At 46.6% G+C, this 23,338-nt stretch overlaps 4 non-coding genes and 40 pseudogenes across 4 annotated transcripts; 21 read left to right on the forward strand and 23 right to left on the reverse strand.

Annotated features, from left to right (window-relative positions):
* Positions 1–1,046: 1,046 nt before the first annotated feature.
* LOC148241678 (5S ribosomal RNA) lies at positions 1,047–1,165 on the forward strand (annotated as a pseudogene).
* A 207-nt stretch (positions 1,166–1,372) lies between these two features.
* Positions 1,373–1,491, forward strand: LOC148241679 (5S ribosomal RNA; annotated as a pseudogene).
* A 564-nt stretch (positions 1,492–2,055) lies between these two features.
* On the forward strand, positions 2,056–2,174 carry LOC148241680 (5S ribosomal RNA). Its single transcript, XR_015815264.1, has one exon. It is a non-coding gene; the product is annotated as a 5S ribosomal RNA (ribosomal RNA).
* Positions 2,175–2,735: 561 nt separating this feature from the next.
* Positions 2,736–2,854, forward strand: LOC148241681 (5S ribosomal RNA; annotated as a pseudogene).
* Positions 2,855–3,526: 672 nt separating this feature from the next.
* On the forward strand, positions 3,527–3,645 carry LOC148241682 (5S ribosomal RNA; annotated as a pseudogene).
* A 205-nt stretch (positions 3,646–3,850) lies between these two features.
* LOC148241683 (5S ribosomal RNA) lies at positions 3,851–3,969 on the forward strand (annotated as a pseudogene).
* Positions 3,970–4,174: 205 nt separating this feature from the next.
* LOC148241684 (5S ribosomal RNA) lies at positions 4,175–4,293 on the forward strand (annotated as a pseudogene).
* Positions 4,294–4,498: 205 nt separating this feature from the next.
* LOC148241685 (5S ribosomal RNA) lies at positions 4,499–4,617 on the forward strand (annotated as a pseudogene).
* Positions 4,618–4,821: 204 nt separating this feature from the next.
* Positions 4,822–4,940, forward strand: LOC148241686 (5S ribosomal RNA; annotated as a pseudogene).
* Positions 4,941–5,149: 209 nt separating this feature from the next.
* LOC148241687 (5S ribosomal RNA) lies at positions 5,150–5,268 on the forward strand (annotated as a pseudogene).
* A 917-nt stretch (positions 5,269–6,185) lies between these two features.
* Positions 6,186–6,304, forward strand: LOC148241688 (5S ribosomal RNA). Its single transcript, XR_015815522.1, has one exon. It is a non-coding gene; the product is annotated as a 5S ribosomal RNA (ribosomal RNA).
* Positions 6,305–6,865: 561 nt separating this feature from the next.
* On the forward strand, positions 6,866–6,984 carry LOC148241689 (5S ribosomal RNA; annotated as a pseudogene).
* Positions 6,985–7,188: 204 nt separating this feature from the next.
* On the forward strand, positions 7,189–7,307 carry LOC148241690 (5S ribosomal RNA; annotated as a pseudogene).
* Positions 7,308–7,514: 207 nt separating this feature from the next.
* On the forward strand, positions 7,515–7,633 carry LOC148241691 (5S ribosomal RNA; annotated as a pseudogene).
* A 204-nt stretch (positions 7,634–7,837) lies between these two features.
* LOC148241692 (5S ribosomal RNA) lies at positions 7,838–7,956 on the forward strand (annotated as a pseudogene).
* A 562-nt stretch (positions 7,957–8,518) lies between these two features.
* Positions 8,519–8,636, forward strand: LOC148241693 (5S ribosomal RNA; annotated as a pseudogene).
* Positions 8,637–8,840: 204 nt separating this feature from the next.
* LOC148241694 (5S ribosomal RNA) lies at positions 8,841–8,959 on the forward strand (annotated as a pseudogene).
* A 207-nt stretch (positions 8,960–9,166) lies between these two features.
* LOC148241695 (5S ribosomal RNA) lies at positions 9,167–9,285 on the forward strand (annotated as a pseudogene).
* A 235-nt stretch (positions 9,286–9,520) lies between these two features.
* On the forward strand, positions 9,521–9,639 carry LOC148241696 (5S ribosomal RNA; annotated as a pseudogene).
* A 560-nt stretch (positions 9,640–10,199) lies between these two features.
* LOC148241697 (5S ribosomal RNA) lies at positions 10,200–10,318 on the forward strand (annotated as a pseudogene).
* Positions 10,319–10,523: 205 nt separating this feature from the next.
* LOC148241698 (5S ribosomal RNA) lies at positions 10,524–10,642 on the forward strand (annotated as a pseudogene).
* Positions 10,643–11,233: 591 nt separating this feature from the next.
* Positions 11,234–11,352, reverse strand: LOC148241699 (5S ribosomal RNA; annotated as a pseudogene).
* Positions 11,353–12,596: 1,244 nt separating this feature from the next.
* LOC148241700 (5S ribosomal RNA) lies at positions 12,597–12,715 on the reverse strand (annotated as a pseudogene).
* A 204-nt stretch (positions 12,716–12,919) lies between these two features.
* On the reverse strand, positions 12,920–13,038 carry LOC148241701 (5S ribosomal RNA; annotated as a pseudogene).
* Positions 13,039–13,600: 562 nt separating this feature from the next.
* On the reverse strand, positions 13,601–13,719 carry LOC148241702 (5S ribosomal RNA; annotated as a pseudogene).
* Positions 13,720–13,926: 207 nt separating this feature from the next.
* On the reverse strand, positions 13,927–14,045 carry LOC148241703 (5S ribosomal RNA; annotated as a pseudogene).
* Positions 14,046–14,606: 561 nt separating this feature from the next.
* On the reverse strand, positions 14,607–14,725 carry LOC148241704 (5S ribosomal RNA; annotated as a pseudogene).
* Positions 14,726–15,284: 559 nt separating this feature from the next.
* On the reverse strand, positions 15,285–15,403 carry LOC148241705 (5S ribosomal RNA; annotated as a pseudogene).
* A 560-nt stretch (positions 15,404–15,963) lies between these two features.
* On the reverse strand, positions 15,964–16,082 carry LOC148241706 (5S ribosomal RNA; annotated as a pseudogene).
* A 209-nt stretch (positions 16,083–16,291) lies between these two features.
* LOC148241707 (5S ribosomal RNA) lies at positions 16,292–16,410 on the reverse strand (annotated as a pseudogene).
* Positions 16,411–16,972: 562 nt separating this feature from the next.
* On the reverse strand, positions 16,973–17,091 carry LOC148241708 (5S ribosomal RNA; annotated as a pseudogene).
* Positions 17,092–17,398: 307 nt separating this feature from the next.
* LOC148241709 (5S ribosomal RNA) lies at positions 17,399–17,516 on the reverse strand (annotated as a pseudogene).
* A 236-nt stretch (positions 17,517–17,752) lies between these two features.
* LOC148241710 (5S ribosomal RNA) lies at positions 17,753–17,871 on the reverse strand (annotated as a pseudogene).
* Positions 17,872–18,077: 206 nt separating this feature from the next.
* Positions 18,078–18,196, reverse strand: LOC148241711 (5S ribosomal RNA; annotated as a pseudogene).
* Positions 18,197–18,398: 202 nt separating this feature from the next.
* On the reverse strand, positions 18,399–18,517 carry LOC148241712 (5S ribosomal RNA; annotated as a pseudogene).
* A 559-nt stretch (positions 18,518–19,076) lies between these two features.
* Positions 19,077–19,195, reverse strand: LOC148241713 (5S ribosomal RNA). The gene has a single exon (XR_015815972.1). It is a non-coding gene; the product is annotated as a 5S ribosomal RNA (ribosomal RNA).
* Positions 19,196–19,404: 209 nt separating this feature from the next.
* Positions 19,405–19,523, reverse strand: LOC148241714 (5S ribosomal RNA; annotated as a pseudogene).
* Positions 19,524–20,082: 559 nt separating this feature from the next.
* On the reverse strand, positions 20,083–20,201 carry LOC148241715 (5S ribosomal RNA; annotated as a pseudogene).
* A 205-nt stretch (positions 20,202–20,406) lies between these two features.
* LOC148241716 (5S ribosomal RNA) lies at positions 20,407–20,525 on the reverse strand. The gene has a single exon (XR_015814591.1). It is a non-coding gene; the product is annotated as a 5S ribosomal RNA (ribosomal RNA).
* A 558-nt stretch (positions 20,526–21,083) lies between these two features.
* On the reverse strand, positions 21,084–21,202 carry LOC148241717 (5S ribosomal RNA; annotated as a pseudogene).
* Positions 21,203–21,765: 563 nt separating this feature from the next.
* LOC148241718 (5S ribosomal RNA) lies at positions 21,766–21,884 on the reverse strand (annotated as a pseudogene).
* A 209-nt stretch (positions 21,885–22,093) lies between these two features.
* LOC148241719 (5S ribosomal RNA) lies at positions 22,094–22,212 on the reverse strand (annotated as a pseudogene).
* Positions 22,213–22,417: 205 nt separating this feature from the next.
* LOC148241720 (5S ribosomal RNA) lies at positions 22,418–22,536 on the reverse strand (annotated as a pseudogene).
* Positions 22,537–23,089: 553 nt separating this feature from the next.
* LOC148241721 (5S ribosomal RNA) lies at positions 23,090–23,208 on the reverse strand (annotated as a pseudogene).
* Between the last annotated feature and the right edge of the window lie 130 nt (positions 23,209–23,338).

Below are 23,338 nucleotides of genomic sequence, written 5' to 3' on the forward strand. Positions count from 1 at the left end.
TTTTCAGCACGAAATGAAACAGGTGCGATCATACCAGCACTAATGCATCGGATTCTATCAGAACTCCATAGGTAAGGGTGTTTGGGCGAGAGTAGTACTAACATGGGTTACCTCCTGCGAAGTCCTTATATTTCACCCATATTCTTGTAAAGTTCTCGTGTTGCACCCATTTTTTTGCAGATGATTCTTTCGACGTTACGCGCGACTTGAATTATGGTCCTCAGGTTTATTTACAAATGTGAGTCAAGAAGCAGGGCATTTTAATCGATATTAGAACGAGAAGGAGAGCTGCAGTGTGAACGCACAAAGAAACAATTGATGGGAGGGGGAGGGAAGGAGAAGGAGTGTATGTATTTTCAGCACGAAATGAAACAGGTACGATCATAGCAGCACTAATGCAACGGATTCTATCAGAACTCCGCAAGTTAAGGGTGCTTGGGCGAGAGTAGTACTAGAATGGGTTACCTCCTGCGAAGTCCTTATATTTCATCCATTTTCTTAGGAAGTCCTCGTGTTGCACCCATTTTTTTGCAGATGATTCTTTCGACGATACGCGCGACTTGAATTATGGTCCTCAGGTTTATTCGCAAATGTGAGTCACGGCACCGTAGCATTTTACTTGATATTAGAACGAGAAGGGGAGATGCAGTGCGCACGCACAAGGAAACAAATGACGGGAGGAGGAAGAAAGGGGAATGTGATTATTAATTTGCAGCGCGAAATTAAATAGGTGCGATCATACCACCACTAATGCACCGGATCCTATCAGAACTCCGCAGTTAAGTGTTCTTGGGGGAGATTAGTACTCGGATGGGCGAGCTTAGTACTTGTGTCGCACCAATTTTTTTTCAGACGGGTCGTTCGACGTTACGCGCGTCTGGAACTAGGGTCCGCTGGTTTATACGCAAATGTGAGTCAAGAAGGAGGGGCATTTTAATCGATATTAGAACGAGAATGAGAGGTGAAGTGTGAACGCACAAGGAAACAAATTACGGGAGGGGGAAGAAAGGAGAAGGAATGTATGAATTTGCAGCGCAAAATTAAACAGGTGCGATCATACCAGCACTAAAGATCTGGATCCCATTAGAACTTCGCAGTTAAGTGTGCTTGGGCGAGAGTAGTACTCGGATGGGTGTCCACCTGGGAAGCCCTCGTGTTGCACCTATTTTTTTTTCGGATGGGTTGTTCGACGTTCCGCGCGAGTGGAATTATAAACCGCTGGTTCATTTGCAAAGGTGAGTCACGGTGCCGGGGCATATTACTTGATATTAGAACGAGAAAGAGAGATGCAGAGTGCACGCACAAGGAAACAAATGACGGGAGAGGGGATGGAAGGAGAAAGAGTGTATGTATTTGCAGTGCAGAATGAAACATGAGGGATCATACCAGCACTAATGCACCGGATCCCATCAGAATTCTGCAGTTAAGTGTGCTTGGGAGAGAGTAGTACTCGGATGGGTGACCTTCTGGGAAGTCCTCTTGTCGCACTAATTTTTTTTTTTCAGACAGGTCGTTCGACGTTACGCGCGACTGGAACTAGAGTCCACTGGTTTATACGCAAATGTGAGTCAAGAAGCAGGGGCATTTTAATCGATATTAGAACGAGAATGAGAGATGCAGAGTGCACGCACAAGGAAACAAATGACGGAAGGGGGGATGGAGGGAGAAAAAGTGTATGTATTTGCAGCGCAGAATGAAACATGAGCAATCATACCAGCACCAATGCAACGGATTCTGTCAGAACTCCGCAAGTTTAGATTGCTTGGGCGAGAGTAGCACTAGGATGGATGACCTCCTGCGAAGTCCTTATATTTCACCAATTTTCTTAGGAAGTCCTCGTGTTGCACCCATTTTTTTACAGATGATTCTTTCGACGATACGCGCGACTTGAATTATGGTCCTCAGGTTTATTCGCAAATGTGAGTCACGGCACCGTAGCATTTTACTTGATATTAGAACGAGCATGGGAGGTGCAGTGCGCACGCACAAGGAAACAAATGACGGGAGGGGGAAGAAAGGAGAAGGAATATATGTATTTACAGCGCAAAATTAAACGGGTGCGATCATACCAGCATTAATGCACCGGATCCCATCAGAACTCCGCAGTTAAGTGTGCTTAGGCGGGAGTAGTACTCGGCTGGGTGACCTCCTGGGAAGTCCTCGTGTCGCACCAATTTATTTTCAGACGGGTCGTTCGACATTACGCGCGACTGGAACTAGGGTCCGCTGGTTTATACGCAAATGTGAGTCAAGAAGGAGGGGCATTTTAATCGATATTAGAATGAGAAGGAGAGATGCAGAGTGCACGCACAAGGAAACAAATGACGGGAGGGGGGATGGAGGGAAAAAAAGTGTATGTATTTGCAGCGCAGAATGAAACATGAGCAATCATACCAGCACCAATGCAACGGATTCTATCAGAACTCTGCAAGTTAAGGGTGCTTGGGCGAGAGTAGCACTAGGATGGGTGACCTCCTGCGAAGTCCTTATATTTCATCCATTTTCTTAGGAAGTCCTCGAGTTGCACCCATTTTTTTGCAGATGATTCTTTCGACGATACGCGCGACTTGAATTATGGTCCTCAGGTTTATTCGCAAATGTGAGTCACGGCACCGTAGCATTTTACTTGATATTAGAAGGAGCACGGGAGGTGCAGTGCGCACGCACAAGGAAACAAATGACGGGAGGGGGAAGAAAGGAGAAGGAGTATATGTATTTGCAGCGCAAAATTAAACGGGTGCTATCATACCAGCATTAATGCACCGGATCCCATCAGAACTCCGCAGTTAAGTGTGCTTGGGCGAGAATAGTACTCGAATGGGTGACCTCCTGGGAAGTTCTCGTGTCGCACCAATTTATTTTCAGACGGGTCGTTCGACGTTACGCACGACTGGAACTAGGGTCAGCTGGTTTATACGCAAATGTGAGTCAAGAAGTAGGGGCATCTTAATCGATATTAGAACGAGAAGGAGAGGTGGAGTGTGAACGCACAAGGAAACAATTGATGGGAGGGGGAGGGATGGAGAAGGAGTGTATGTATTTTCAGCACGAAATGAAACAGGTGCGATCATAGCAGCACTAATGCAACGGATTCTATCAGAACTCCGTAGGTAAGGGATGGGAGGGGGAGGGAAGGAGAAGGAGTGTATGTATTTTCAGCACGAAATGAAACAGGTGCGATCATAGCAGCACTAATGCAACGGATTCTATCAGAACTCCGTAGGTAAGGGTGCTTGGGCGAGAGTAGTACTAGCATGGGTTACCTCCTGCGAAGTCCTTATATTTCACCCATTTTCTTGTGAAGTCCTCGTGTAACACCCACTTTTTTGCAGATGATTCTTTCGACGTTAAGCGCGACTTGAATTATGGTCCTCAGGTTTATTCGCAAATGTAAGTCACAGCGCTGTAGCATTTTACTTGATATTAGAACACGAACGGGAGGTGCAGTGCGCACGCACAAGGGAACAAATGACGGGAGGGGGTAGAAAGGGGAATGAGTTTATGTATTTGCAGCCCGAAATTAAACAGGTGCGATCATACCAGCACTAATGCAGCGGATCCCATCATAACTCCGCAGTGAAGTTTGCTTGGGGGAGATTAGTACTCGGATGGGTGACCTCCTGGGAAGTCCTCGTGTCACACCAATTTTTTTTCAGACAGGTCGTTCGACGTTACGCGCGTCTGGAACTAGGGTCCGCTGGTTTATACGCAAATGTGAGTCAAGAAGCAGGGGCATTTTAATCGATATTAGAACGAGAATGAGAGCTGAAGTGTGAACGCACAAGGAAACAAATGACGGGAGGGGGAAGAAAGGAGAAGGAGTGTATGTATTTGCAGCGCGAAATTAAACAGGTGCGATCTTACCAGCACTAAAGCCTCGGATCCCATCAGAACTCCGTAGTTAGGTGTGCTTGGGCGAGAGTAGTACTCGGATGGGTGACCACTTGGGAAGCCCTCGTCTTGCACCTATTTTTTTTCGGATGGGTTGTTCGACGTTAGGCGCGAATGGAATTATAAACCGCTGGTTCATTTGCAAAGGTGAGTCATGGTGCCGGGGCATATTACTTGATATTAGAACGAGAAAGAGAGATGCAGAGTGCACACACAAGGAAACAAATGACGGGAGGGGGAAGAAAGGAGAAGGAGTTTATGTATTTGCAGTGCGAAATTAATCAGGTGCGATCATACCACCACTAATGCAACAGATCCCATCATAACTCTGCAGTTAAGTGTGCTTGGGCGAGAGTAGTACTCGGATGGTAGACCACTTGGGAAGTCCTCGTGTTGCACCCATTTTTTTGCAGATGATTCTTTCAACGTTACGTGCGACTTGATTTATGGTCCTCAGGTTTATTCGCAAATGTGAGTCACAGCGGTGTAGCATTTTACTTGATATTAGAACGAGAACGGGAGGTGCAGTGCGCACGCACAAGGAAACAAATGACGGGAGGGGGAAGAAAGGGGAATGAGTTTATGTATTTGCAGCGCAAAATTAAACAGGTGCGATCATACCAGCACTAATGCACCGGATTCCATCAGAACTCCGCAGTGAAGTGTGCTTGGGCGAGAGTAGTACTCGGATGTGTGATCTCTTGGGAAGTCCTCGTATCGTAACAATTTTTTTTCAGAGGGGTCGTTCGACGTTACGCGCGACTGGAACTATGGTCCGCTGGTTTATACGCAAATGTGAGTCAAGAATCAGGGGCATTTTAATCGATATTAGAATGAGAAGGAGAGGTGCAGTGTGAACGCACAAGGAAACAAATGATGGGAGGGGGGTAGGGAAGAAGGAGTGTATGTATTTTCAGCACGAAATTAAACAGGTGCGGTCACACCAGCACAAATGCACCGCATCCCATCAGAACTCCGCAGTTAAGTGTGCTTTGGCGAAAGTAGTACAATGATGGGTTACCTCATGGGAAGTTCTCGTGTTGCACCCATTTTCTTTTTTTCAAATGTGCCGTTCGACGTTACGCGCGACTTTAATTATGGTCCGCAGATTTATTCGCAAATGTGAGTCACGGCGCTGTGGTATTTTACTTGATATTTGAACGAGAACGTGAGGTGCAGTGTGCACGCACAAGGAAACAAATGACGGGAGGGGGAAGAAAGGAGAAGGAGTTTATGTATTTGCAGCGCGAAATTAGAAATATGCGATCATACTAGCACTAATGCACCGGATCCCATTAGAACTCCGCAGTTAAGTGTGATTCGGCGAGAGTAATACTCGGATGGGTGACCTCCTGGGAAGTCCTCGTGTCGCACTAATTTTTTTTTTCAGACCGGTCGTTCGACATTATGCGCGACTGCAACTAGGGTCCACTGGTTTATACGCAAATGTGAGTCAAGAAGCAGGGGCATTTTAATCGATATTAGAACGAGAAAGAGAGATGCAGAGTGCACGCACAAGGAAACAAATGACGGGAGGGGGAGGGAAGGAGAAAGAGTGTATGTATTTTCAGCACGAAATGAAACAGGTGCGATCATACCAGCACTAATGCATCGGATTCTATCAGAACTCCATAGGTAAGGGTGCTTGGGCGAGAGTAGTACTAGAATGGGTTACCTCCTGCGAAGTCCTTATATTTCACCCATTTTCTTGTAAAGTTCTCGTGTTGCACCCATTTTTTTGCAGATGATTCTTTCGACGTTACGCGCGACTTGAATTATGGTCCTCAGGTTTATTCGCAAATGTGAGTCAAGAAGCAGGGGCATTTTAATCGATATTAGAACGAGAAGGAGAGGTGCAGTGTGAACGCACAAGGAAACAATTGACGGGACGGGGGATGGAGGGAGAAAAAGTGTATGTATTTGCAGCGCAGAATGAAACATGAGCAATCATACCAGCACCAATGCAACGGATTTTATCAGAACTCCACAAGTTAAGGGTGTTTGGGCGAGATTAGCTCTAGGATGGGTGACCTCCTGCGAAGTCCTTATATTTCACCCATTTTCTTAGGAAGTCCTCGTGTTGCACCCATTTTTTTGCAGATGATTCTTTCGACGATACGCACGACTTGAATTATGGTCCTCAAGTTTATTCGCAAATGTGAGTCACGGCACCGTAGCATTTTACTTGATATTAGAACGAGCACGGGAGGTGCTGTGCGCACGCACAAGGAAACAAATGACGGGAGGGGGAAGAAAGGAGAAGGAGTATATGTATTTGCAGCGCAAAATTAAACGGGTGCGATCATACCAGCATTAATGCACCGGATCCCATCAAAACTCCGCAGTTAAGTGTGCTTGGGCGAGAGTAGTACTCGGATGGGTGACCTCCTGGGAAGTCCTCGTGTCGCACCAATTTATTTTCAGACGGGTCGTTTGACGTTACGCGCGACTGGAACTAGGGTCCGCTGGTTTATACTCAAATGTGTGTCAAGAAGGAGGGGCATTTTAATCGATATTAGAACGAGAATGAGAGATGCAGAGTGCACGCACAAGGAAACAAATGACGGGAGGGGGGATGGAGGGAGAAAAAGTGTATGTATTTGCAGCGCAGAATGAAACATGAGCAATCATACCAGCACCAATGCAACGGATTATATCAGAACTCCGCAAGTTAAGGGTGCTTGGGCAAGAGTAGCACTAGGATGGGTGACCTCCTGCGAAGTCCTTATATTTCACCCATTTTCTTAGGAAGTCGTCGTGTTGCACCCATTTTTTTGCAGATGATTCTTTCGACGATACGCGCGACTTGAATTATGGTCCTCAGGTTTGTTCGCAAATGTGAGTCACGGTACCATAGCATTTTACTTGATATTAGAACGAGCACGGGAGGTGCAGTGCGCACGCACAAGGAAACAAATGACGGGAGGGGGAAGAAAGGAGAAGGAGTATATGTATTTGCAGCGCAAACTTAAACGGGTGCGATCATTCCAGCATTAATGCACCGGATCCCATAAGAACTCCGTAGTGAAGTGTGGTTGGGCGAGAGTAGTACTCGGATGTGTGACCTCTTGGGAAGTCCTCGTATCGTAACAATTTTTTTTCAGAGGGGTCGTTCGACGTTACGCGCGACTGGAACTATGGTCCGCTGGTTTATACGCAAATGTGAGTCAAGAATCAGGGGCATTTTAATCGATATTAGAATGAGAAGGAGAGGTGCAGTGTGAACGCACAAGGAAACAAATGATGGGAGGGGGGTAGGGAAGAAGGAGTGTATATATTTTCAGCATGAAATTAAACAGGTGCGGTCACACCAGCACAAATGCACCGCATCCCATCAGAACTCCGCAGTTAAGTGTGCTTTGGCGAAAGTAGTACAATGATGGGTTACCTCATGGGAAGTTCTCGTGTTGCACCCATTTTTTTTTTCAGATGTGCCGTTCGACGTTACGCGCGACTTGAATTATGGTCCTCAGGTTTATTCGCAAATGTGAGTCACGGCGCCGTGGCATTTTACTTGATATTAGAACGAGAACGGGAGGTGCAGTGCGCACGCACAAGGAAACAAATGACGGGAGGGGGAAGAAAGGGGAATGAGTTTATGTATTTGCAGCGCAAAATTAAACAGGTGCGATCATACCAGCACTAATGCACTAGATCCCATCAGAACTCCGCAGTGAAGTGTGATTGGGCGAGATTAGTACTCGGATGGTTGACCCACTGGGAAGTCCTTGTGTCGCACCAATTTTTTTTCAGACGGGTCGTTCGACGTTACGCACGTCTAGAACTAGGGTCCGCTGGTTTATACGCAAAAGTGAGTCAAGAAGCAGGGGCATTTTAATCGATATTAGAACGAGAATGAGAGATGAAGTGTGAACGCACAAGGAAACAAATGACGGAGGGGGAAGAAAGGAGAAGGAGTGTATGTATTTGCAGCGCGAAATTAAACAGGTGCGATCATACCAGCACTAAAGCCCCGGATCCCATCAGAACTCCGCAGTTAGGTGTGCTTGGGCGAGAGTATTACTCGGATGGGTGACCTCTTGGGAAGTCCTCGTGTCGCACTAATTTTTTTTCCAGACGGGTCGTTCGACGTTACGAGCGACTGGAACTAGGGTCCACTGGTTTATATGCAAATGTGAGTCAAGAAGCAGGGGCATTTTAATCGATATTAGAACGAGAAGGAGAGATACAGAGTGCACGCACAAGGAAACAAATGACGGGAGGGGGGATGGAGGGAGAAAAAGTGCATGTATTTGCAGCGCAGAATGAAACATGAGCAATCATACCAGCACCAATGCAACGGATTCTATCAGAACTCCGCAAGTTAAGGGTGCTTGGGCGAGAGTAGCTCTAGGATGGGTGACCTCCTGCGAAGTCCTTATATTTCACCCATTTTCTTAGGAAGTCCTCGTGTTGCACCCATTTTTTTGCAGATGATTCTTTCGACGATACGCTTGACTTGAATTATGGTCCTCAGGTTTATTCACAAATGTGAGTCACGGCACCGTAGCATTTTACTTGATATTAGAACGAGCACGGGAGGTGCAGTGCGCACGCACAAGGAAACAAATGACGGGAGGGGGAAGAAAGGAGAAGGAGTTTATGTATTTGCAGCGCGGAATTAAACAGGTGCGATCATACTAGCACTAATGCACCGGATCCCATTAGAACTCCGCAGTTAAGTGTGCTTGGGTGAGAGTAGTACTCGATGGGTGACCTCCTGGGAAGTCCTCGTGTCGCACCAATTTTTTTTCAAATGGGTCGTTCGACGTTACGCGCGACTGGAACTAGGTTCTGCTGGTTTATACGCAAATGTGAGTCAAGAAGCAGGGGCATTTTAATCGATATTAGAACGAGAATGAGAGGTGAAGTGTGAACGCACAAGGAAACAAATGATGGGAGGGGGGGAGGGAAGAAGGAGTGTATGTATTTTCAGCACGAAATTAAACAGGTACGGTCACACCAGCACAAATGCACCGGATCCCATCAGAACTTCGCAGTTAAGTGTGCTTTGGCGAAAGTAGTACAATGATGGGTGACCTCCTAGGATATTCTCGTGTTGCACCCATTTTTTTTTTCAGATGTGCCGTTCGACGTTGCGCGCGACTTTAATTATGGTCCGCAGATTTATTCGTAAATGTGAGTCACGGCGCTGTGGCATTTTACTTGATATTTGAACGAGAACGAGAGGTGCAGTGCGCACGCACAAGGAAACAAATGACGGGAGGGGGAAGAAAGGAGAAGGAGTTTATGTATTTGTAGCTTGAAATTAAACAGGTGCGATCATACCAGCACTAACTCACCGGATCTTATCAGAACTCCGCAGTTAAGTGTGCTTGGGTGAGAGTAGTACTCGGATGGGTGAGCTCCAGCGAAGTCCTTATATTTCACCCATTTTCTTAGGAAGTCCTTGTGTTGCACCCATATTTTCTCAGATTATTCTTTCGACGATACGCGCGACATGAATTACGGTCCTCAGATTTATTCGCAAATGTGAGTCACGGCACCGTAGCATTTTACTTGATATTAGAACGAGCACGGTTGGTGCAGTGCGCACGCACAAGGAAACAAATGACGGGAGGGGGAAGAATGGAGAAGGAGTTTATGTATTTGCAGCGCGAAATTAAACGGGTGCGATCATACCAACACTAATGCATCGGATCCCATCAGAACTCCGCAGTTAAGTGTGCTTGGGAGCGAGTAGTACTCGGATGGGTGATCTCCTGGGAAGTCCTCGTGTCTCACCAATTTTTTTTCAGACGGGTCGTTCAACGTTAAGCGCGACTGGAACTTGGGTCCGCTGGTTTATACGCAAATGTGAGTCAAGAAGCAGGGGCATTTTTAATCGATATTAGAACGAGAAGGAGAGCTGCAGTGTGAACGCACAAGGAAACAATTGATGGGAGGGGGAGGGAAGGAGAAGGAGTGTATGTATTTTCAGCACGAAATGAAACAGGTGCGATCATACCAGCACTAATGCAACGGATTCTATCAGAACTCCGTAGGTAAGGGTGCTTGGGCGAGAGTAGTACTAGCATGGGTTACCTCATGCGAAGTCCTTATATTTCACCCATTTTCTTGTGAAGTCCTCGTGTTGCACCCATTTTTTTGCAGATGATTCTTTCGACGTTACGCGCGACTTGTATTATGGTCCTCAGGTTTGTTCGCAAATGTGAGTCACGGCGCTGTAGCATTTTACTTGATATTAGAATGAGAACGGGAGGTGCAGTGCGCACGCACAAGGAAACAAATGATGGGAGGGGGAAGAAAGGGGAATGAGTTTATGTATTTGCAGCGCAAAATTAAACAGGTGCGATCATACCAGCACTAATGCACCGAATCCCATCAGAACTCCGCTGTCAAGTGTGCTTGGGCGAGATTAGTACTCGGATGGGTGACCTCCTGGGAAGTCCTCGTGTCGCACCAATTTTTTTTCAGACGGGTCGTTTGACATTACGCACGTCTGGAACTAGGGTCCGCTGGTTTGTACGCAAATGTGAGTCAAGAAGCAGGGGCATTTTAATCGATATTAGAACGAGAATGAGAGGTGAAGTGTGAACGCACAAGGAAACAAATGACGGGAGGGGGAAGAAAGAAGAAGGAGTGTATGTATTTGCAGTGCGAATTTAAACAGGTGCGATCTTTCCAGCACTAAAGCCCCGGATCCCATCAGAACTCCGCAGTTAAGTTTGCTTGGGCGAGAGTAGTACTCGGATGGGTGACCACTTGGGAAGCCCTCATGTTGCACCTATTTTTTTTTGGATGGGTTTTCCGACGTTACACGCGAATCGAATTATAAACCGCTGGTTCATTTGCAAAGATGAGTCACGGTGCAGGGGCATATTACTTAATATTAGAACGAGAAAGAGAGATGCAGAGTGCACGCACAAGGAAACAAATGACGGGAGATGCAGAGTGCACGCACAAGGAAACAAGCGGACCCTAGTTCCAGACGCGCGTAACGTCGAACGACCCGTCTGAAAAAAAATTGGTGCGACACGAGAACTTCACAAGAAAATGGGTGAAATATAAGGACTTCGCAGGAGGTAACCCATGCTAGTACTACTCTAGCCCAAGCACCCTTACCTACGGAGTTCTGATAGAATCCGTTGCATTAGTGCTGGTATGATCGCACCTCTTCCATTTCGTGCTGAAAATACATACACTCATTCTCCTTCCCTCCCCCTCTCATCAATTGTTTCCTTGTGCGTTCACACTGCACCTCTCCTTCTCGTTCTAATATCGATTAAAATGCCCCAACTTTTTGACTCACATTTGCGTATAAACCAGCGGACTCTAGTTCCAGTCGCGCGTAACGTCGAAAAACCCGTCTGAAAAAAAATTGGTGCGACACGAGGACTTCCTAGGAGGTCACCCATCCGAGTACTACTCTCGCCCAAGCACACTTAACTGCGGAGTTCTGATGGGATCCGGTGCATTACTGCTGGTATGATCACATAAGTTTAATTCTGCGCTTCAAATACATAAACTCCTTCTCCTTTCTTCCCCCTCCCGTCAATTGTTTCTTTGTGCGTGCGCACTGCACCTCCCGTGCTCGTTCTAATATCAAGTAAAATGCTACGGTGCCGTGACTCACATTTGCGAATAAACCTGAGGACCATAATTCAAGTCGCGCGTATTGTCGAAATAATCATCTGCAAAAAAATGGGTGTAACACGAGGACTTCCTAAGAAAATGGGTGAAATATAAGGACTTCGCAGGAGGTCACCCATCCTAGTGTTACTCTCGCCCAAGCACCCTTAACTTGCGGTGTTCTGATAGAATCTGTTGCATTGGTGCTGGTATGATTGCTCATGTTTCATTCTGCGCTGCAAATACATACACTTTTTCTCCCTCCATCCCCCCTCCCGTCATTTGTTTCCTTGTGCGTTCACACTGCACCTCTCGTTCTCGTTCAAATATCAAGTAAAATGCCACGTCGCCGTGACTCGCATTTACGAATAAATCTGCGGACCATAATTAAAGTCGCGCGTAACGTCGAACGGCACATCTGAAGAAAAGAAAATGGGTGCAACACGAGAACATCCCAGGAGGTAACCCATCATTGTACTACTTTCGCCAAAGCACACTTAACTGCGGAGTTCTGATGGGATCCAGTGCATTAGTGCTGGTACGATGCCACTTGTTTAATTTTGCGCTTCAAATACATACGCTCCTTCTCTTTTCTTCCTCCTCCCGTCATTTGTTTCCTTGTGCGTGTGCACTACACCTCCCGTACTCGTTCTAATATCAAGTAAAATGCCACGGCACCGTGACTCACATTTGCGAAAAAGCCTGCGGACCATAAATCAAGTCGCGCGTAACGTCGAAAGAATCATCTGCAAAAAGATGGGTGCAGCACGACGACCTCCCAAGAAAATGGGTGAAATATAAGGACTTCGCAGGAGGTCACCCATCCGAGTACTTTTCTCGCCCAAGCATCCTTAACTGCGGAGTTCTGATAGAATCCGTTGCATTAGTGCTGGTATGATCCCTCATGTTTCATTATGCACTGCAAATACATACACTCTTTCTCCTCCCATCCCCCTCTCGTCATTTGTTTCCTTGTGCGTGCACTCTACATCTCTCTTTCTCGTTCTAATATCAAGTAATATGCCCCGGCACCGTGACTCACCTTTGCAAATGAACCGGCGGTTTATAATTCCATCCGCGCGTAACGTTGAACAACCCATCCGAAAAAAAAATAGGTGCAACACGAGGGCTTCCCAAGTGGTCACCCATTCGAGTACTACTCTTGCCCAAGCACACTTAACTGCAGAGTTCTGATGGGATCCGGGGCTTTAGTGCTGGTATGATCGCACCTGTTTAATTTCGCGCTGCAAATACATACACTCCTCTCCTTTTTTCCCCCTCCCGTCAATTGTTTCCTTGTGCATTCACACTGCACCTCTCATTCTCGTTCTAATATCGATTAAAATGCCCCTGCTTCTTGACTCACATTTGCGTATAAACCAGCGGACCCTAGTTCCAGTCACGCGTAACGTCGAATAACCCGTCTGAAAAAAAATTGTTGCGACATGAGGACTTCCTAGGAGGTCACCCATCCGAGTACTGCTCTCGCCCAAGCACGCTTAATTGCGGAGTTCTGATGGGATCCGGTGCATTAGTGGTGGTATGATCGCACTGGTTTAATTTTGCGCTGCAAATACATAAATTCCTTCCCTTTTCTTCCCCCTCCCGTCATTTGTTTCCTTGTGCGTGCGCACTGCACCTCCCGTGCTCGTTCTAATATCAAGTAAAATGCTACGATGCCGTGACTCACATTTGCGAATAAACCTGAGGACCATAATTCAAGTCGCGCGTATCATCGAAAGAATCATCTGCAAAAAAATAGGTGCAAAACGAGGACTTCCTAAGAAAATGGGTGAAATATAAGGACTTCGCAGGAGGTCACCCATCCTAGTGCTACTCTCGCCCAAGCACCCTTAACTTGCGGAGTTCTGATAGAATCCGTTGCATTGGTGCTGTATGATTGCTCATGTTTCATTATGGGCTGCAAATACATACACTTTTTCTCCCTCCATCCCCCCTCCCGTCATTTGTTTCCTTGTGCGTGCACTCTGTATCTCTCTTTCTCGTTCTAATATCGATTAAAATGCCCCTGCTTCTTGACTCACATTTGCGCATGAACCAGTGGACTCTAGTTCCAGTCATGCGTAACGTCGAACGACCTGTCTGAAAAAAAAAATTAGTGCGACAAGAGGACTTCCCAGGAGGTCACCCATCCGAGTACTACTCTCGCCCAAGCACACTTAACTGCAGAATTCTGATGGGATCTGGTGCATTAGTGCTGGTATGATCGAACCTGTTTAATTTTGCGCTGCAAATACATAAACTCCTTCTCCTTTCTTCCCCCTCCCGTCATTTGTTTACTTGTGCGTGCGCACTGCACCTCTCGTTCTCGTTCAAATATCAAGTAAAATGCCACGGCGCTGTGACTCACATTTGCGAATAAATCTGCGGACCATAATTAAAGTCGCGCGTAACGTCGAACGGCACATCTGAAAAAAAAAATGGGTGCAACACGAGAACTTCCCAGGAGGCAACCCATCATTGTACTACTTTCGCCAAAGCACACTTAACTGCGGAGTTATAATGGGATCCGTTGCATTTGTGCTGGTATGATCGCACCCGTTTAATTCCGCGCTGCAAATACATAAACTCCTTCTCCTTTCTTCCCCCTCCCGTCATTTGTTTCCTTGTGCGTGCGCACTGCACCAACCGTGCTCGTTCTAATATCAAGTAAAATGCTACGGTGCCGTGACTCACATTTGCGAATAAATCTGAAGACCATAATTCAAGTCGCGCGTATCGTCGAAAGAATAATCTGAGAAAATATGGGTGCAACACGAGGAGTTCCTAAGAAAATGGGTGAAATATAAGGACTTCGCTGGAGCTCACCCATCCGAGTACTACTCTCGCCCAAGCACACTTAACTGCGGAGTTTTGATAAGATCCGGTGAGTTAGTGCTGGTATGATCGCACCTGTTTAATTTCAAGCTGCAAATACATAAACTCCTTCTCCTTTCTTCCCCCTCCCGTCATTTGTTTCCTTGTGCGTGCACTCTGCATCTCTATTTCTCGTTCTAATATCAATTAAAATGCCCCTGCTTCTTGACTCACATTTGCGTATAAACCAGTGGACCCTAGTTCCAGTCGCGCGTAACGTCGAACGACCCGTCTGAAAAAAAAAATTAGTGCGACACGAGGAATTCCCAGGAGGTCACCCATCCGAGTACTCCTCTCGCCTAAGCACACTTAAATGCGGAGTTCTGATGGGATCTGGTGCATTAGTGCTGGTATGATCGCAGCTGTTTGATTTTGCGCTGCAAATACATAAACTCATTCCCCTTTCTTCCCCCTCCCGTCATTTGTTTCCTTGTGCGTTCGCACTGCACCTCCCGTTCTCGTTCTAATATCAAGTAAAATGCTACAGCGCCGTGACTCACATTTGCGAATAAACCTGAGGACCATAATTCAAGTCGCGCGTAACGTCGAAAGAATCATCTGCAAAAAAATGGGTGCAACACGAGGACTTCACAAGAAAAGGGGTGAAATATAAGGACTTCGCAGGAGGTAACCCATGCTAGTACTACTCTTGCCCAAGCACCCTTACCTACGGAGTTCTGATAGAATCCATTGCATTAGTGCTGGTATGATCGCACCTGTTTCATTTCACGTTGAAAATACATACACTCCTTCTCCTTCCCTCCCCCTCCCATCAATTGTTTCCTTGTGCGTTCACACTGCACCTCTCCTTCTCGTTCTAACATTGACTAAAATGCCTCTACTTCTTGACTCACATTTGCGTATAAACCAGCGGACCCTAGTTCCAGTCGCACGTAACGTCGAACGACCCGTCTGAAAAAAAATTGGTGCGGCACGAGGACTTCCCAGGAGGTCACCCATCCGAGTACTACTCTCGCCCAAGCACACTTAACTACAGAGTTCTGACGGGATCCGGTGCATTAGTGCTGGTATGATCGCACTTGTTTAATTTTGCGCTGCAAATACATAAACTCCTTCTCCTTTCTTCCCCCTCCCGTCATTTGTTTCCTTGTGCGTGCGCACTGCACCTCCCGTGCTCGTTCTAATGTCAAGTAAAATGCTACGGTGCCGTGACGCACATTTGCGAATAAACCTGAGGACCATAATTCAAGTCGCGCGTATCGTCGAAAGAATCATCTGCAAAAAAATGGGTGCAACACGACGACTTCCTAAGAAAATGGGTGAAATATAAGGACTTCGCAGGTCACCCATCCTAGTGCTACTCTCGCCCAAGCACCCTTAACTTGCGGAGTTCTGAAAGAATCCATTGCATTGGTGCTGGTATGATTGCTCATGTTTCATTCTACGCTGCAAATACATACACTTTTTCTCCCTCCATCCCCCCTCCCGTCATTTGTTTACTTGTGCGTGCACTCTGCATCTCTCTTTCTCGTTCTAATATCGATTAAAATGCCCCTGCTTCTTGACTCACATTTGCGTATGAACCAGTGGACTCTAGTTCCAGTCGCGCGTAACGTCGAACGACCTGTCTGAAAAAAAAAATTAGTGCGACAAGAGGACTTCCTAGGAGGTCACCCATCCGAGTACAACTCTCGCCCAAACACACTTAACTGCGGAATTCTGATGGGATCCGGTGCATTAGTGCTGGTATGATCGAACCTATTTAATTTCGCGCTGCAAATACATAAACTCCTTTTCCTTTCTTCCCCCTCCCGTCATTTGTTTCCTTGTGCGTGCGCACTACACCTCTCGTTCCTGTTCAAATATCAAGTAAAATGCCACGGCGCCATGACTCACATTTGCGAATAAATCTGCGGACCATAATTAAAGTCACGCGTAACGTCGAACGGCACATCTGAAAAAAAGAAAATGGGTGCAACACGAGAACTTCCCAGGAGGTAACCCATCATTGTACTACTTTCGCCAAAGCAAACTTAACTGCGGAGTTCTGAGGGGATCCGTTGCATTTGTGCTGGTATGATCGCACCCGTTTAATTCCGCGCTGCAAATACATAAACTCCTTCTCCTTTCTTCCCCCTCCCGTCATTTGTTTCCTTGTGTGTGCGTACTGCACCTCCCGTGCTCGTTCTAATATCAAGTAAAATGCTACGGTGCCGTGACTCACATTTGCGAATAAACCTGAGGACCATAATTCAAGTCGCGCGTATCGTCGAAAGAATCATCCGCAAAAAAATTGGTGCAACACGAGGACTTCCTAAGAAAATGGGTGAAATATAAGGACTTCGCAGGAGGTCACCCATCTTAGTGCTTCTCTCGCCCAAGCACCCTTAACTTGCGGACTTCTGATAGAATCCGTTGCATTGGTGCTGGATGATTGCTCATGTTTCATTCTGCGCTGCAAATACATAAACTTTTTCTCCCTCCATCCCCCCTCCCGTCATTTGTTTCCTTGTGCGTGCACTCTGCATCTCTATTTCTCGTTCTAATATCAATTAAAATGCCCCTGCTTCTTGACTCACATTTGCGTATAAACCAGTGGACCCTAGTTCCAGTCGCGCGTAACGTCGAACGACCCGTCTAAAAAAAAAAATTAGTGCGACACGAGGAATTCCCAGGAGGTCACCCATCCGAGTACTCCTCTCGCCTAAGCACACTTAAATGCGGAGTTCTGATGGGATCTGGTGCATTAGTGCTGGTATGATCGCAGCTGTTTGATTTTGCGCTGCAAATACATAAACTCATTCCCCTTTCTTCCCCCTCCCGTCATTTGTTTCCTTGTGCGTTCGCACTGCACCTCCCGTTCTCGTTCTAATATCAAGTAAAATGCTACAGCGCCGTGACTCACATTTGCGAATAAACCTGAGGACCATAATTCAAGTCGCGCGTAACGTCGAAAGAATCATCTGCAAAAAAATGGGTGCAACACGAGGACTTCACAAGAAAATGGGTGAAATATAAGGACTTCGCAGGAGGTAACCCAGTCGCGCGTAACGTCGAACGACCCATCTAAAAAAAATTGTTGCGATACGAGGACTTCCCAAGAGGTCATTCATCCGAGTACTACTCTCGCCCAAGCACGCTTAACTGCAGAGTTCTGATGGGATCCAGTGCATTAGTGCTGGTATGATACCACTTGCTTAATTTTGCGCTTCAAATACATACACTCCTTCTCTTTTCTTCCTCCTCTTGTCATTTGTTTCCTTGTGCGTGCGCAATGTACCTCCCGTACTCGTTCTAATATCAAGTAAAATGCCACGGCGCCGTGACTCACATTTGCGAATAAACCTGCGGACCATAAATCAAGTCGCGCGTAACGTCGAAAGAATCATCTGCAAAAAGATTGGTGCAACACGAGGACCTCCCAAGAAAATAGGTGAAATATAAGGACTTCGCAGGAGGTCACCCATCTGAGTACTTTTCTCGCCCAAGCACCCTTAACTGCGGAGTTCTGATAGAATCCGTTGCATTAGTGCTGGTATGATCCCTCATGTTTCATTCTGCACTGCAAATACATACACTCTTTCTCCTCCCATCCACCATCCCGTCATTTGTTTCCTTGTGTGTGCACTCTGCATCTCTCTTTCTTGTTCTAATATCAAGTAATATGCTCCAGCACCGTGACTCACCTTTGCAAATGAACCAGTGGTTTATAATTCCATTCGCGCGTAACGTCGAAGAACCCATCAAAAAAAAAATAGGTGCAACACGAGGGCTTCCCAGGTGGTCACCAATCCGAGTACTACTCTCGCCCAAACACACTTAACTGCGGAGTTCTGATGGGATCCGGGGCTTTAGTGCTGCTATGATCGCACCTCTTTAATTTCGCGCTGCAAATACATATACTCCTCCTTTCTTCCCCCTCCCGTCATTTGTTTCCTTGTGCGTTCACACTTCACCTCTCATGCTCGTTCTAATATCGATTAAAATGCCCCTACTTCTTGACTCACATTTGCGTATAAACCAGGGGACCCTAGTTCCAGACGCGCGTAACGTCGAACGACCAGTCTGAAAAAAAAGTTGTGCGACACGAGGACTTCCCAGGAGGTCAACCATCCGAGTACTAATCTCGCCCAAGTACACTTAACTGCGGAGTTCTGATGGGATCCGGGGCTTTAGTGCTGGTATGATCGCACTTGTTTAGTTTCGCGCTGCAAATACATACACTACTTCTCTCTTCTTCCCCCTCCCGTCATTTGTTTTCTTATGCGTGCGCACTGCACCTCCCGTTCTCGTTCTAATATCAAGTAAAATGCTACAGCACCGTGACTCACATTTGCGAATAAACCTGAGGACCATAATTCAAGTCGCGCGTAACGTCGAAAGAATCATCTACAAAAAAATGAGTGCAACACGAGGACTTCACAAGAAAATGGGTGAAATATAAAGACTTCGCAGGAGGTAACCCATGCTATTACTACTCTCGCCCAAGCACCCTTACCTACGGAGTTCTGATAGAATCCGTTGCATTAGTGCTGGTATGATCGCACCTGTTTCATTATGCGTTGCAAATACATACACTTTTTCTCCTTCCCTCCCCCTCCCATCAATTGTTTCCTTGTGCGTTCACAAAGAACCTCTCCTTCTCGTTCTAATATCGATTAAAATGCCCCTGCTTCTTGACTCACATTTGCGTATAAACCAGCGGACCCAAGTTCCAGACGTGCGTAACGTCGAACGACCCGTCTGAAAAAAAATTGGTGCGACACGAGGACTTCCCAAGAGGTCACCCATCCGAGTACTACTCTCGCCCAAACACACTTAACTGCGGAGTTCTGATGGGATCCGGTGCATTAGTGCTGGTATGATCGCACCTGTTTAATTTCGCGCTGCAAATACATAAACTCCTTCTCCTTTCATCCCCCTCCCGTCTTTTGTTTACTTGTGCGTGCGCACTGTACCTCTCGTTCTCGTTCAAATATCAAGTAAAATGCCACGGCCCCGTGACTCACATTTGCGAATAAATCTGCGGACCATAATTAAAGTCGCGCGTAACGTCGAACGGCACATCTGAAAAAAAAAAAATGGGTGCCACACGAGAACTTCCCACGAGGTAACCCATCATTGTACTACTTTCGCCAAAGCACACTTAACTGCGGAGTTCTGATGGGATCCGGTGCATTTGTGCTGGTATGATCGCACCTGTTTAATTTCGTGCTGCAAATACATACACTCATTCCCCTTTCTTCCCCCTCCCATCATTTGTTTCCTTTTGCGTGCGCACTGCACCTCCCGTTCTCGTTCTAATATCAAGTAAAATGCCACGGCGCCGTGACTCACATTTGCGAATAAACCTGAGGACCATAATTCAAGTCGCGCGAAACGTCGAAAGAATCATTTGCAAAAAAATGGGTGCAACACGATGACTTCACAAGAAGATGTGTGAAATATAAGGACTTCACAGGAGGTAACCCATGCTAGTACTACTCTCGCCCAAGCACCCTTACCTACGGAGTTCTGATAGAATCCGTTGCATTAGCGCTAGTATGATCGCACCTGTTTCATTTCGTGCTGAAAATACATACACTCCTTCTCCTTTTCTCCCCCTCCCATCAATTATTTCCTTGTGCGTTCACACTGCACCTCTCCTTCTCGTTCTAATATCGATTAAAATGCCCCTGCTTCTTGACTCACATTTGCGTATAAACCAGCGGACCCTATTTCCAGTCGCGCGTAGCGTCGAAAGACCCGTCTGAAAAAAAATTAGTGCGACAAGAGGACTTCCCAGGAGGTCACCAATCCGAGTACTACTCTCGCCCAAGCACACTTAACTGCGGAGTTCTGATGGGATCCGGGGCTTTATTGCTGGTATGATCGCACCTGTTTAATTTCGCGCTGCAAATACATACACTCCTTCTCCTTTCTTCCCCCTCCCGTCATTTGTTTCCATGTGCGTTAATACTTCACCTCTCATTATCGTTCTAATATCGATTAAAATGCCCCTGCTTATTGACTCACATTTGCGTATAAACCAGCGGAACCTAATTCTAGACGCGCGTAACGTCGAACGACCCGTCTGAAAAAAAATTGGTGCGACACGAGGACTTCCCAGGAGGTCACCCATCCGAGTACTTATCTCGCCCAAGCACACTTCACTGCGGAGTTCTGATGGGATCCGGTGCATTAGTGCTGGTATGATCACACCTATTTAATTTTGCGCTGTAAATACATAAACTCATTCCCCTTTCTTCACCCTCCCGTCATTTGTTTCCTTGTGCGTGCGCACTGCATCTCCCGTTCTCGTTCTAATATCAAGTAAAATGCTACAGCGCCGTGACTCACATTTGCGAATAAACCTGAGGACCATAATTCAAGTCGTGCGTAACGTCGAAAGAATCATCTGCAAAAAATGGGTGCAACACGAGGACTTCACAAGAAAATGGGTGAAATATAAGGACTTCACAAGAGGTAACCCATGCTAGTACTACTCTCGCCCAAGCACCCTTACCTACGGAGTTCTGATAGAATCCGATGCATTAGTGCTGGTATGATCGCACCTGTTTCATTTCTTGCTGAAAATACATACACTCCTTCTCCTTCCTTTCCCCTCCCATCAATTGTTTCCTTGTGCGTTCACACTGCACCTCTCCTTCTCGTTCTAATATCGATTAAAATGCCCCTGTTTCTTGACTCACATTTGCGTATAAACCAGCGGACCCTAGTTCCAGTCGCGCGTAACATCGAACGACCCGTCTGAAAAAAAATTGGTGCGACACGAGGACTTCCCAGGAGGTCACCAATCCGAGTACTACTCTCGCCAAAGCACACGTAACTGCGGAGTTCTGACGGGATCCGGTGCATTAGTGCTGGTATGATCGCACCTGTTTAATTCCGCGCTGCAAATACATAATCTCCTTCTCCTTTCTTCCCCCTCCTGTCATTTGTTTCCTTGTGCGTGCACACTGCACCTCCCGTGCCCCTTCTAATATAAAGTAAAATGCTACGGTGTCGTGACTCACATTTGTGAATAAACCTGAAAACCATAATTCAAGTCGCGCGTATCGTCGACAGAATCATTTGCAAAAAAATGGGTGGAACACGAGGACTTCCTAAGAAAATGGGTGAAATATAAGGAATTCGCATGAGGTCACCCATTCTAGTGCTACTCTCGCCCAAGCACCCTTAACTTGCGGAGTTCTGATAGAATCCGTTGCATTGGTGCTGGTATGATTGCTCATGTTTCATTCTGCGCAGCAAATACATACACTTTTTCTCCCTCCATCCCCCCTCCCGTCATTTGTTTCCTTGTGCGTGCACTCTGCATCTCTCATTCTCGTTCAAATATCGATTAAAATGCCCCTGCTTCTTGACTCACATTTGCATATAAACCAGTGGACCCTAGTTCCAGTCGCGCGTAACGTCGAACGACCCGTCTGAATAAAAAAATTAGTGCGACACGAGGACTTCCCAGGAGGTAACCCATGCTAGTACTACTCTCGCCCAAGCACCCTTACCTACGGAGTTCTGATAGAATCCATCGCATTAGTGCTGGTATGATCACACCTGTTTCATTTTGCGCTGCAAAAACATACACTCCTTCTCCATTCTTCCCCCTCCCGTCATTTGTTTCCTTGTGCGTGCGCACTCCACCTCTCGTTCTCGTTCAAATATCAAGTAAAATGCCACGGCGCCGTGACTCACATTTGCGAATAAACCTGCGGACCATAATTAAAGTCGGGCGTAACGTCGAACGGCACATCTGAAAAAAAGAAAATGGGTGCAACATGAGAACTTCCCATGAGGTAACCCATCATTGTACTACTTTCGTTAAAGCACACTTAACTGCGGAGTTCTGATGGGATCCGGTGCATTTGTGCTGGTGTAACCGCACCTGTTTAATTTCGTGCTGAAAATACATACACTCCTTCTTCCCTCTCCCCCTCCCATCATTTGTTTCCTTGTGCGTTCACACTGCACCTCTCCTTCTCGTTTTAATATCGATTAAAATACCCCTGCTTCTTGACTCACATTTGCGTATAAACCAGCGTACCCTAGTTCCAGTCGCGCGTAACGTCGAACGACCCGTCTGAAAAAAAAATTGGTGCGACACGAGGACTTCCCAGGAGGTCACCCATTCGAGTACTACTCTCGCCCAAACACACTTAACTGCGGAGTTCTGAGAGGATCCGGTGCATTAGTGCTGGTATGATCGCACCCGTTTAATTCCGCGCTGCAAATACATAAACTCCTTATTCTTTCTTCCCCCTCCCGTCATTTGTTTCCTTGTGCGTGCGCACTGCACCTCCCATGCTCGTTCTAATATCAAGTAAAATGCTATGGTGCCATGACTCACATTTGCGAATAAACCTGAGGACCATAATTCAAGTCGCGCATATCGTCGAAAGAATCATCTGCAAAAAAATGGGTGCAACACGAGGACATCCTAAGAAAATGGGTGAACTTCGCAGGAAGTCACCCATCCTAGTGCTACTCTCGCCCAAGCACCTTTAACTTGCGGAGTTCTGATAGAATCCGCTGCATTGGTGCTGGTATGATTGCTCATGTTTCATTCTGCGCTGCGAATACATATACTTTTTCTATCTCCATCCCCCGTCCCGTCATTTGTTTCCTTGTGCGTGCACTCTGCATCTCTCTTTCTCGTTCTAATATCGATTAAAATGCTCTTGCTTCTTGACTCACATTTGCGTATAAACCAGTGGACCCTTGTTCCAGTCGCGCGTAACATAGAACGACCCGTCTGAAAAAAAAATTAGTGCGACACGAGGACTTCCCAAGAGGTAACCCATTCGAGTACTACTCTCGCCCAAGCACACTTAACTGCGGAGTTCTGATGGCATTCGGTGCATTAGTGCTGGTATGATCGAACCTGTTTAATTTCGCACTGCAAATACATAAACTCCTTCTCCTTTATTCCCCCTCCCGTCATTTATTTCCTTGTGCGTGCGCACTGCACCTCTCGTTCTCGCTCAAATATCAAGTAAAATGCCACGGCGCCGTG

Source organism: Carica papaya, chromosome 8 (genome assembly GCF_054855325.1).
Source record: "Carica papaya isolate Zhongbai chromosome 8, ASM5485532v1, whole genome shotgun sequence".
Classification (NCBI taxonomy): domain Eukaryota; kingdom Viridiplantae; phylum Streptophyta; class Magnoliopsida; order Brassicales; family Caricaceae; genus Carica; species Carica papaya.